Here is a 12,675-nt window from a genome sequence, read left to right on the forward strand (position 1 = left end):
ACCAATTTATGAAGGATGAATTGTTATTTATTCCATTTATGATTTTTAAGAAGTGTAGCATTCCGTTTATGTTGAATGACTCTGATTTATATGTGAAATTTTTATGTTGGGAAAACGGGGTGTTACACCCTTGCCTTTGATTACTCTGCATGGGTGTAATCATTGTCTTAATCCTATAAAATTGTATATAAGCTAGACATAATAGCTTCGTTACACACTATACAAATCGATAAGTGCTATTGAAAATAACAGTAATTTAACATTTATTAAAGGTATCTTTATTTGTTTGGCATCATTTTCGCAACAGGCAACCCACCAAGGATAATTTACTTAGACGAGGCACAATAACTCATGATTCTCAGCTTTGTGTTAGTGGTTACACAACACTGAAGCAACAAATCTATTGTTTCTGGCTTGTAATGTTTTTAGTTCAATTTGTCATCATGTGCGTAGTTAGCTTGGTATTTTTCGGTAGATCATTTTGGTATTATGAAACAATTTCTTCAGTTTGGTCATTCAACAGGTGTTTCAAAAGTTTGGTGATCTATAATGCATTGAACTTGCCTCTCTTGTGCATAGGTAATTTGGAATGAACAGAATAGCAAGATTGTAACAATAACACATGCTCAACACATCAGCTTATGGATGAAATTAAGTTGTTTTACTTTTTTGTGGTTGAAGGAAAAATATGCTAATATTGCTTTTGATTATTGTAGTTGGTGGCTTTTTCCTTTTGTTTGTTTGGACATTGATTAATTTATTCCTTTTGTGTTTTTTGTCCGCTTTCTTTATTTTGACTTGCTTTTGTTGTTAAACATTTATGTTCTTCTCTGGTACGTCTTGTGGAAGAAATAATGCTTTTTCGATATTAATATGTTGGCTTAAATGCATTTTTTACCCCTTAAATTTTAAAAAATTACGATTTTGAACCCCTATTAAAAAATGTCATTTATCTTTAGGGAAATATGCTCTTTTGACCCTATAACTTAAGAGAAATATGTTATTTTAGCCCTCTGTATTCAAGAAAATAAGCTCTTTTGGCCCCTTATCTTTATAAAAAGTTGTGATTATGGCCCAAAATGGCAACTTTTAAAATGTTAAGGGTCATAAATGCCTTTAAACCTACTCCCTCCGTTTCAAAATGAGTGTCGTTTTAGATGTTTACACACATATTAAGAAATGCAATGATTAAAAGAAAGAGAATGGTTATTTTACCAAATTATCCTTATTTACTATTGGTTAGTTATAAAAGTAATACTTTGGAAGTAGTGTGAAGAGTATTAATTGGAGGGTACAATTGAAAAGAAAAAGTTATTATTGCATTGGAAACTGAAAGTGACATTCATTTTGAAACAATTTTTTTGGCTAAAGCGACACTCATTTTGAAACAGAGGGAGTGATATATTTCATTTTGTCTTGTTAGAAAAAACTAATGACTCCACTAAGAATATGAAAATTATCATAAATATATAAATTAGATAATCTAAAAAGGCATTTTTTTTTTAACAAGACATCCAAAATAAAAACTTCATGAGTTACCAATTGACTAACCGTTATAAAACGTAAGGATAAAATCACGAAACAAAAGTGGTAAAACTAAATGAATTTTTTTCACTGCTCTATGGAGGAGAAAATAAAAAAAATTGATAGTGACTTGTAAATAAAAAGAAGCAAAAAGAAAAAAGATTTTTTTTCAATTTCAACCCAACAAACCAACCTGTCATGTCTCATTATTTAGCAGGTTAGACGATTGGGAAGACACCGTACTTGCTGGATTCAAAATCTTGGCCCATCCTCACAAAAAAAAAAAAATTTGATTAAACGGGTCAACCGACGGGTTCAACCTATTTTACCATCCTTTTCACATACAACATCATACATGCGCTCGACGAAAAGTCCCTTAACCATTCATACGATAAGATAAGAAATAATGTGTCTATTTATTATGCTAATAGCAATATCCAAATGAAAATATAATAATTTCACAATAAGAAATTTACAAAAAATATTCAAACTTTTCTTATAAGATATGTAGTATGAATACAAGAAACTATGCTACTTAAAGCATTACCTCATTTACAATATAATTGAAGATCATTTATACATTCAATTTCTTAGGCTTTTTCACAAGAGTTGTACCATTTAGATGAGATGATAGATTCTGGCCAATCTTAATGTTATCTTTATCCTTTTAAACTTCGTTGCTTTTCTCAAGGACTTTTTTACGAGCGTGAATATTCCAAAGTCGTGAATCATGTATGTAATTTTGCTATATATTTTTTTAACAACTTTATAATTTTACTATGCTTCAAAAGAAAATGTATATTACTATTCAATTTTAAAGTGTTAAATAATGTTTATCCGTCCCCTATCATAATTTAGCCAAGTTTTGATTTACCCGCTGTAATTTTTTTTCTTCAAATTCCCCCTTACCAAATTGAAGATTATTTGCTTTTAGACCTTCATGAAGGCTGATTGTGCAAAATTGAAGAGGTGACGTGCTGACTAGAATATGACTGTGTAAAACTGATGATGTGGCGTGCTGACTTGACTTTTCAATTCTTTTTCCATTTAATATTTTCCACATGCCATTTCAATTAATTAAAAGTTATTTAAAACAACAATTACGTACTAAAAAAATCAAAAGCAAATCTTCATTAAGTCTGCTCAATAATTAAATAGGACGAATTATATATAGCTGAAAACCAACTTATTTCATCAACTAACATAATTTTCAACTCAAACTCATTTCATAGGGTGTATGAAACAAGTTCAATGACTTAAGTGTCAAGTTAAATCTCGAACTCTATTAAGAATTGGTTCACTGTTAGCTTTAATCCTAAATTATACATTACTAAGAAAAAGCTTGATCCAACTCCCACGCCTCTAAGGAAGGATATATACATTACTTTCTAACTTCCATTATTAGCTTTTTTTCTTTCTTGAGGTGAAATTTCAAGTATTAGGTGTTTAACAAAAGAGACGTATATCAATTAATTAACTCTTACTCAAGGAAAAAAAAAAATATATGTCATGTGCCATTTATTTTCTTGACATTATAGTTGAGACGTTTGAAAAAGAAAAAGGAAAACGATACAGTAATGTTATTGTCACTTTTCCATACGTACAATAAACTGCATGTTTAATGGTATAATATCATACATTGATAGATAGATGATACTTCTTCTACATGTAAGTCAAAAAATTGCCTCTTCCTTTCTCCCATCAAGTTTCTATAGTTTTTGGGAATATACTTAGTAGTCGTCTAGCATATATACGAGTGTTTCTATATTTAAATTTTCATATAAATTAATGATTTCTCTTTGCTACAGATGATTAATAGATAACTTTCCAAACAATAATTAATACGATTTAATTATAATATACGTATATCTACACTTGGAACTTCCCTAAAAAAAATATCTACACGTGGAACATTTTATGCAATTACTTTTTTTTTTGAAGGAGTTTTATGCAATTACTGAACTGCATACTGAACTATGCATATATCAATATTGTTGAAGTAAAAAAATCTATATAATCTGTATAAGCATAACTCAGTTAACAAAAACAATGCATGTTATATTTAGGGGTTGGGTTTGACATAAGCACCTATATATAAAATTACAGTTTTTTCAAGTTAGTTCTCATTAAATTTTCAAACATTTTTATTCATACACCAGTTTTTGTAAAAGGTGGAACTAAAAGTTAATAGTCTCATAAGTCCTAGCTCAACTGGCAAAATGCCGAAATTGTTAGACCGGACGTCATGACCGGAGTTCGAACCCCGGTACCTCTACTTTCTGTGTGTGAGTTTATGATGGCTTTGCCATCTCGTCTATCTACCAAAAAAAAAGAAGAACTAAAAGCTAATAAAAACATCTGACTTTAATCTTTTTTTTATCTATAGTTGAAATGAGTTTACGTTTCCTAAAAAAATGATGAGTCATGCTAACATATGCCCTTACGTCCTCATGAGCTTAGCTCATTTACTAGGGACAATGCATGATATATGCAAGGTTCGGGGTTCGAACCCCGGCCACCACAAAAAAAAAAAATGTGTCCTTAAGGAACATGTAAGGGATTCCATAAATGGTAAATACTTATTACAAAATATTTATTTTCAATTTCTGAAAAAATAAATTGGCACAATTTCGTAGACTAAATTCTGCTTTAGATTCCCTAACATGTGTCATAAGAGCACAGGTTAATATTTCCCAAACAAGATTAAGTCATACAAAGTTGGTTTGTAATTAATTAATTTTTTATTTTTTTTAGGGATGGTGTGTAATTAATTGACATTGGAAAGAAATTTGTATGTGTACCAAAATTAATCCAGACACATTGACACCTCCTTCCGTTTCACAATACTTGTCTCTTTTGAAAAAATTACACATATCTAAAAATCAATTAAATTTTATTATTTTTGATGAAATTCTTTGAATACGCTTACCCATTTATTATTACATTCTATTATTTCTCTCTACAATAAATAGGTAAGGGTATTATTGATAAATCAATAATTAATGTTGCTTTGAAACTTGAAAGTGACAACTAAAGTGAAACAAAATTATTCTCCAGAAACGACATGAACTGTGAAATGGATGGAGTAAATTAAAGATTTTAAGGCAAAAAAAATTAAATTTTGACATAAAAAGTGGAACACTTTGGAAGAAAGATTTGTCCCAAATTATACGTCGCTTTACAAATCAATGAAATATTAGTGTCACTTTTCTTATTTGTTTATCTATAACTATTTATTGCTTCTTCTTCTTCTTTTAATTCTTTCATTTATCTTTTCTGTACCATTTATTAATTAGGGTCAATTTGTAAAACAACTCGTAATATTTATTTCTCATACAAAATTAATTATATTTCTTAATACGTGTGAAATAGCCAAAACTTCGTACAATTTAGTAGAATATATCAAAGATAGAAATTGTGTATTAGAAATAGTGTCAATTTATTTCTTTTTTTTTGAAGAAGCTAAAATGAAATTTATTTAAAACAAAAAGAATCCTAGCAAGCACAAGGAATGCTAAGCTAGGAGACTTAAAAGCAACATACAAAGGAAAAAGGAAAAGTGTCCGTATATATGCGGAACACCCAAACAAACACTCATCTATCAAATACAAACTTCTACAAGCAAACCAAAAACACCCTCCACCGAAAGCCCTCGAAACCAATAAAAACTAAACACCAAACCAAAAAGTCATCTCCAAAAACCAAAGTCCAAACGTGCAATAGCAGGAACAAATCTTATACCAAACCATTAAAAAACCTCTCCAAAATAACCATCAAACTTACCAAAAACCCATGTAACCGCACCTTAAACAAGCCATACCATCTAACATTCGTGTATTTGAAAACCCCATCAACAACAAACTCATGGAAGAAAACCCACAAAAGCACCACCACCACTAGCCACCAAAAGCACCACCACCACCAAAAAATACCATTAACCACCAAAAAAACCACCATTAATCCTCACCAAAAACAGCACCAGCGACCACGAAAATCAATAAACCCCACTGAGCCTCCCATCAGCGACCACCACACAACCACCACGAAGACAACAACGAAAATAGCTCGATGCTCTCTATCACCACTTCATCACCACCACCACCACACAAATCCATCACCACACCGCAGATCCGCAACCACAGATTCTAGATCCGCCACAACACCACCACAAGTCGGACTCTTCTCTCCACCGATCCACCAAAACAACATCGTCGCCACCACTGCAAAACCACCACGTCATCACCACCTTCACCTCCTATCACTGCCAAAACCGTGACCTACTCCACCACAACACACCAACAGAAAATAGAACAAGCAACAATTCAAAACGAAAAAAAAATCGCCGTCATTTCGAAGAGGAACAAAAACAACCAAAACACACAAGACCATCGGAGAACAACAACCTTAACGCCGACGCCGATAGATCTCGCGTTTAGAGGTGGTGCGGAGGACTGGTGTCACTCGTCACACCACCACCCTAACCAGCTACATCTTGTAAATTGAGGGTTTGGATTGGGGTGGAAGAAGGTGTAAGCGGTGGGTTTTGTTTTTTTAGAGAGATGCAGCTATCCAATTTATTTCTCATAAATATTTAAATTACTTGTTCTCAATAAATATTTACTTTAATTCTTTTTTAATCCTTAACATGTTTCCTTTACGACATATAAATATGCGCATCATTGACAAAATAATAATTAATATTACATTATCTTTCAATAAAATAATAATTGATATTACATTAAACCTTAAAAACGACAAACAAATAAAAACAATAATTTTTATAAATACGATAATAAAAAAGATACATAGGAAAAATCATATCATGAGTACTATATAATGAACTTGAACTTTGTTATTCATATTGCGAGAACAAAAGATAATAGAGTTCTAAGATAAAATCGTAAAAAAAAAAAATGGCAAAACACATTTCCCAGTACTGTCTCTTGGCAATTTTATGCATTGCGTTGGTTCTAGCTTCAGGTTAGATACATATGAACTTTCAACCTTAAATTCTATTTCCTTTTCTTTCACTTCAATTTTTGTAAAATAAAATAATTAGGAAAATATTTGTTGAATTAGTTCAATTGTTTATTATATTTGATCCAAAAAAAATTGATATAATCTTTTACATTGTTGTAATGTAGTAAACAATATATAAATATAAATCTATAACTTAATGTTTCAAAAAAAAAAATTTGCTTAAATATGCGTTTTGATTATGTGAATTTTATTTTTGTGGTAGGACCAACACCATGTTTGAGTTTCTGCCATTCTCATACATATTGTGATAGCCAAGATAATTGCGACGCAAGGTGCCGTGATTTGAATTATGCACGAGGAAGATGTATTGGACTTCTTTGTTGCTGTGAGTTATTTATGAAATAAATCACATTATTATAAATATTTATATATGTTATAATAAACATCAACTAAATAAGAAACATCTTCCTCCAAAGCTTTTATTTATATATGTTTTAAACATATATATCAAGTATGTATTCAGAGCATAGAATAATGTGTTGGACCAATAAAAATTTGCTAGCCACAAATCAGATTTGGTGTGTCTTCGTCTTGTATCATTGAGCATTTTGCTTTATATATGTAAGACATGTGTATGTGTAAATCAGACAAGTTTATAAGCAATGAAGAGTTACTATTTCGCAATATTATTATATTTTAGTTAAAAACCAGATTGGTTTTAATGTTTTGTCTTGTGTCATATTAGGTATTTTTAAGTATCAAAAACTTGAACGTTTTGATCATTATGTTTAACTCCGTTGTTGCCACGCAACTCTAACACAACAAATTAATTTTTTTTTTCTTTCAATAAAATATAATTTCTATCAAATTTTATTAAATTATAAATCTCAAATTAGAGTTCATGTTTTTTAAACCTTTTGGGTTTCCTATTCAATTGAAAATTTTAAAGGAAAATATTGAAACTACGACGGTGCAGACTTGTTAGCTATTGTTTCAACCGGAAAAAGAAACTTAGAACAATTGTTTCAACTGCTACAACATGCTTCAACTTAAAGATGCAAACAGCCATATTCCAGAAACAATTCCTTTATTCTTTATTTTCTTTACTGTTTGATAAAAGAAAATGAAAACATGGAAAAGAAACTTTGAACAATTGTTTCAGCAAAAGCAAAACCTGGAACAATTGGGAGTTTTAAGTTATCAAAGAAAGATCGATAAATTTGAAACATTTATACTTAAAACAAGTGCTTTTGTTTCTCTCAATTTTATCACAGTTGACTGTATTCTACTACTACGACAATGGTGGTTTCGTCTACCATTAGCAAATTTAGAGTGAAATCAATTGAAAAACCAACGAGATGAACGTGGTATGTGACGTCGGCAATGAGAGGATGAGAGGTCACGATGTGATTGATTGGAAGGGTAGCGATGGGTGGTGCGACGGGAGCCATGGAGGTGTTGGGGAGGCGGTGAGAGATGCAAGATAGGAAGTGGATACGAGAGAGACATGGTGTTTTATTAAAAAATAAATGTTTTGTATATTTTTAAATCTCAACTATTGAATTATTTTTTGCCACGTGTCTTTCATCCAAGACTCTAAATAGATTAAATGGAGCAAGATATAAATGGAGCACCTGGACTCACCGAAAAGTATTAAGACGTATTAAGACGTGCACGTTTCAAGGTTAAAAAATACATAAAGGATTACTCCTAAAAGCGAGTCAAAACTAAAAAACCACGTATATAATTATTTAAAAAAAAACACGTATATAATTTGACCATTTTAAATTAGGACAGTTCTTTACAACGTTAAGGTTATTTTAATTTTTTTATATATTCACATTGACATCACGTTAATGAATACCGATACCAACAAAATTATAGACGAATATGAAATAAAAAAAATTATAGACGAATATCATGGTGTTAATTAATGGTATGTGATCAGAAAAATGAAATTATCTCATTAAATTTCACCAAAGAAATTATTAAAGTTGAAGTGTAAATTGAATCTCTACGAGATACTTCTAAGCGACATAGTGATTATGTTTTTATTTTAACAAGCTAAAACAAAATATATTAATCAAACAAAAGATTCTGCCCAGTAATAAACAAGAAAGGAACCAACAAAGCTAACAAGCTAAGTAAAAAAAAAATCTAAACACATAATAGGATTAAACCACACCAATAATTAAGATCACAAGCTAAATTTGGATTTTTAGCTTTTAACCACCAAAATTATACATCTTTACTTTATCGAACAAATGAGATATCGACTCCTCCATTTTCAAAAAAAAATAGTAACAATTTGTTTCCTTACGAATAACTGAGAACCAAACACATATGATAATGCTTCCCGTTGTCCTGCAACCACTAACACATGTATTTGAATTTATTTTTTTCTTAGTCTCACACGTATTTGAATTCGGTTGAATAATTTCACATCTCACTGGATATTGTCTTTGGTAGGAATCTGTTTTCTTAATAAGTGCCACACAAGAAGAGACATTCTTTGTGGAATTCTTTGTTCTAAAAAATATCATTTGTTTTAACCTGAGGAGTTGGCTCCATCTCAGTCTACATTTTTATTTTTTTTTAACAAATCAAAATGGAATATATTGTTCAAAAGAGGATAAAATCACCCCGCACAAGGTGTGCTAAAATGGTGAATTACCCAAAAATCTGTTACAAAACCAAACACCTATGAAAAGAGTGCCACCACCGAAACAAACAAAAACAATTACATGACACCCATACAAAGAAAAGGATGCCTCCACCAGTAAAACCAAAAGCTAAAGGAATAACATTCGAAGATAACCATAAAAAGGAAGTCCGCTTCACCTTGTCAAGAATAATATGAGGATCGATTACTGCATTTTCGAAGACACAGTTGTTTCTATCCTTCCATATTGCCCAAACTGAAGCGAGCAAGATAACCTTTAGATAATAGTTTGAAGCTCTCGGCATGCCCGCCAACTGAGTAAATTGAATATAAAATTCTTTAATACACCCTGGATAAACAAATGAGATTCCAAGCCAATGACATATTAAAGATCAAACATTCCTAAAAGGATTGCATTCAAGAAAAAGATGATCCGTCGTCTCGATGCTATCACAACCAGCAACACACATATTATCATTCGGTTAATGAACAAGCCGTCGCACCAAATTTGCTCTTGTCGGGATTTTGTCTTGAAGAAGACGCCAAGCAAAGATTGAAACTTTTGCGGGAACAAGCTTATGCCAGACAAATGGTAGTGGGAATGCATTGAAGTAGTACTTATCCCCAGGTACTAGGTTCGATTCCCACGGGAGGCAAAAACACTAGTATGGTGAGGGGGCTAGTGATTAAGCTTGTGAGTAACAGTGCAGTGCGGTGGGTGCAGTGCCTTGCGAGGGGCCCACCGGGCTGTTACAACCGAAGCTATCGTCGTTCCCACACATTCCTTTATCCATTTACGCCAAAGAGTTAGGAAATTCATGTTTTGCATCACCGCATTTAAATATTTTAAATCAACTGAGTCGTAAGCTTTCTCAAAATCTACTTTAAACAATAACAACTCCTTTTTCAACCGTTTAGCTTCACCCACCACCTCATTAGCAATAAGAACACTGTCAAGAATCTGTTTTCCACGAACAAAGGCTGATTGAGTGTTTGACACCACAAAATCCAGAACTGTTCGTAACCTGTTCGCGAGGACTTTAGCCAAAACCTTGAACATGCATCCAACTAAAGCTATGGGGCGGAAATCAGCTAGCTTTTGGGGACAATCCACCTTTGGAATCAATGCTTTTGGGGACGCACCAAACTACCTGCTTGAGAATGGGTTAATTTTCGGAAATTTAAACCCTCCACACCAGACCGATCAACTGTCGATGCACGGTAATGAGTTGCAAAATGATTATGGACCGCCGTCCGAATATTCTGAACCCCTTCTACAAGAACGCCATCAACTTGTATCAATTGAATAGAATTTCTTCTTTGTCTAATTGACATAATATTATGAAAGAACTATGAATTAACATCCCCTTCTTTAATCCGATTCATTCTTACCTTCTGCCAATCCATACTTGTATGTACACGAGACAAAGAGTGCAAATTAATCGACAAATCATGGAGTTCCCTAATTTCCTCTTCAACAAGCTCGGCTTCCTCCCCTTTAGAGTCTAGAGAATTCATTCGGTTCTTAGCATCCATAATCCTACCTTCAATGTATTTTGTATGTTACATGTGCCAATCTTTTAAACAAGCTTTAATCCTTTTTAACTTCATTCTCAAAACATGACATCCCCATCCATCCATGCTGAAAGAATTTAAATTAGCTCGGACAAACTCTACATAACCATGATATTTCGCCCAACATTTCATCAATCTCAAAGGACGACGTCCCCAATTTGTATCATCAATGTGCAGCAATAACGGAACATGATCAGATAATCCTCTCTGATGAGCCACCTGGATACAGTTTGGCCATGAATCACACCATTTAACAGAGCAGTGCACCCTTTTCAGATTAATTGCACTCACTCAGGATTGCTGATGTGCAAGAAGGAGAGGGTGTACCGTCATTTACCTGAGCGGGTAAAGAGGAAGTTTGGGTATATACAGGACGTCCCCAGACATCTGAAAGATGTCCCTGAGATTCCTGTAGAGATGGTGGCTACTGTGTTCAGAGATCCTCGTCCATGGTGCTACACTGATTGGGGAGAGAGGTGTGAGAGAGCATGGCAGCATGAGCCTGGCTTGGTATGCCAAAGTTTCTCACCCTTAGATTATTCCACTTGATGACGGATCTCCTCCTAGGCCGACGAACAGGGAACAACTTACAGTGAGATGTCGGATCGTCGAGATGACTATGAGCGTCGAGATGACTAAAGAGGAGTTGGTGTAGGAGATGATCTGGATTGGCAGTACTGCTCGCCTTTCCCTTATGTGTCGGATTGCCAGGCAGCGTAGGGGGCATAGGCATTGTAGGCAGCAGGGTTGATTAACATTAGGCTTTTTTCTGTACATTTTGACTATGGTGATGGTGATGTATTATTATGACATTTCCGTACCTTGTGATATTTCTATGACATTTTCGTACCTTTGATATTATTTCTTGTGTTTTACTTTTATCATATTAAAATTATTTTTACTTTTTATATGTTTTAGAATTGACGAATGTGAAATTGGATGAAAATAATGAAAAAATATGTTGAAAATGTTATGTATAAACAGGTTCAAATGTGGGGGAAAAGGGAAGGAGAAATCTACTGGTTGCATGAACATGGAACACAGCGGTAGTTAACTTCCGCTGGCCTTAGTGCTAGTTAACTACCATTGGGGGCATTTTGGCATTTTCCATGTGTTATTAGGAACTTATTGAATTCAGAAAAGCAATTTTCCATTCCAATTGTGTTGATTCTTGTGTCGGCCCTCCATGGAGTCCAATGGCTCATGGAGATGAGTAAATTGTTGGCTTATGCGCGTGACAATTTTATCAAGGACAAAACTTAGATGATGTTCTATGTGTGCTGTTTATGTGTGCTGTTTTTGTCGTTCCTCTTACAAAGAGGTAGTTTTTACTCCCTCCGTTCCCTTTTAAGTGTATTTTTAAAAATTAAAACTAAATTAGTGATGTGTATTTTTGCACATTTTCTTCCTATTATACCCTTATTTTAATCCACCAATAAATTCATATTTTTTTTTTGCACACACTTTATCTTACAATTAATTTAATATGTTATCTTTTTCTCGTAACAAACAATTGTAAGTTATTATATTTTTCTGCAACAAATTCCTATTTTTATGCTCTCTCTCTCTCTCTCTCTCTCTCTCTCTCTCTCTCTCTCTCTCTCTCTCTCTCTCGTAACCAACAATCGTTGATTTTCTAAATATTGTGCACATTTTTTAATAATTATTTAAGTCAATATAAAAATTATCTTGATGAAACTTCTTCTTCATTGTGATCTTGTTCTTAATCTTGTATCTTGTCAAATGAGTCTTCAATTATTGCTCCCTCTTCATTTTTCATTAGCACTTCCAATGATTTTTTCACTTTTTCTTCCTTTTGAACTTTCATGGAATCTTTAATTTTTTTTCTCTCTCAAATATGTTCTTTTACTTTGCACTTGAAATTTTTAACAATTGTTACTCATCTTATTTATAGAATTTTAACTCTTCTTGGA

General features: G+C 32.8%; 1 long non-coding RNA gene across 1 annotated transcript; it reads left to right on the forward strand.

The window, feature by feature from the left end:
* The first annotated feature begins 6,398 nt into the window (after window positions 1-6,398).
* LOC146915332 (uncharacterized) lies at window positions 6,399-7,196 on the forward strand. The gene is made up of 2 exons (XR_015013309.1): window positions 6,399-6,504; window positions 6,767-7,196. It is a non-coding gene; the product is annotated as an uncharacterized LOC146915332 (long non-coding RNA).
* The last annotated feature ends 5,479 nt before the right edge of the window (window positions 7,197-12,675 follow it).

The sequence above is a fragment of the Medicago sativa genome, chromosome 6, assembly GCF_051527215.1.
Source record: "Medicago sativa cultivar Bolivia chromosome 6, Bolivia_mono, whole genome shotgun sequence".
Lineage (NCBI taxonomy): Eukaryota > Viridiplantae > Streptophyta > Magnoliopsida > Fabales > Fabaceae > Medicago > Medicago sativa.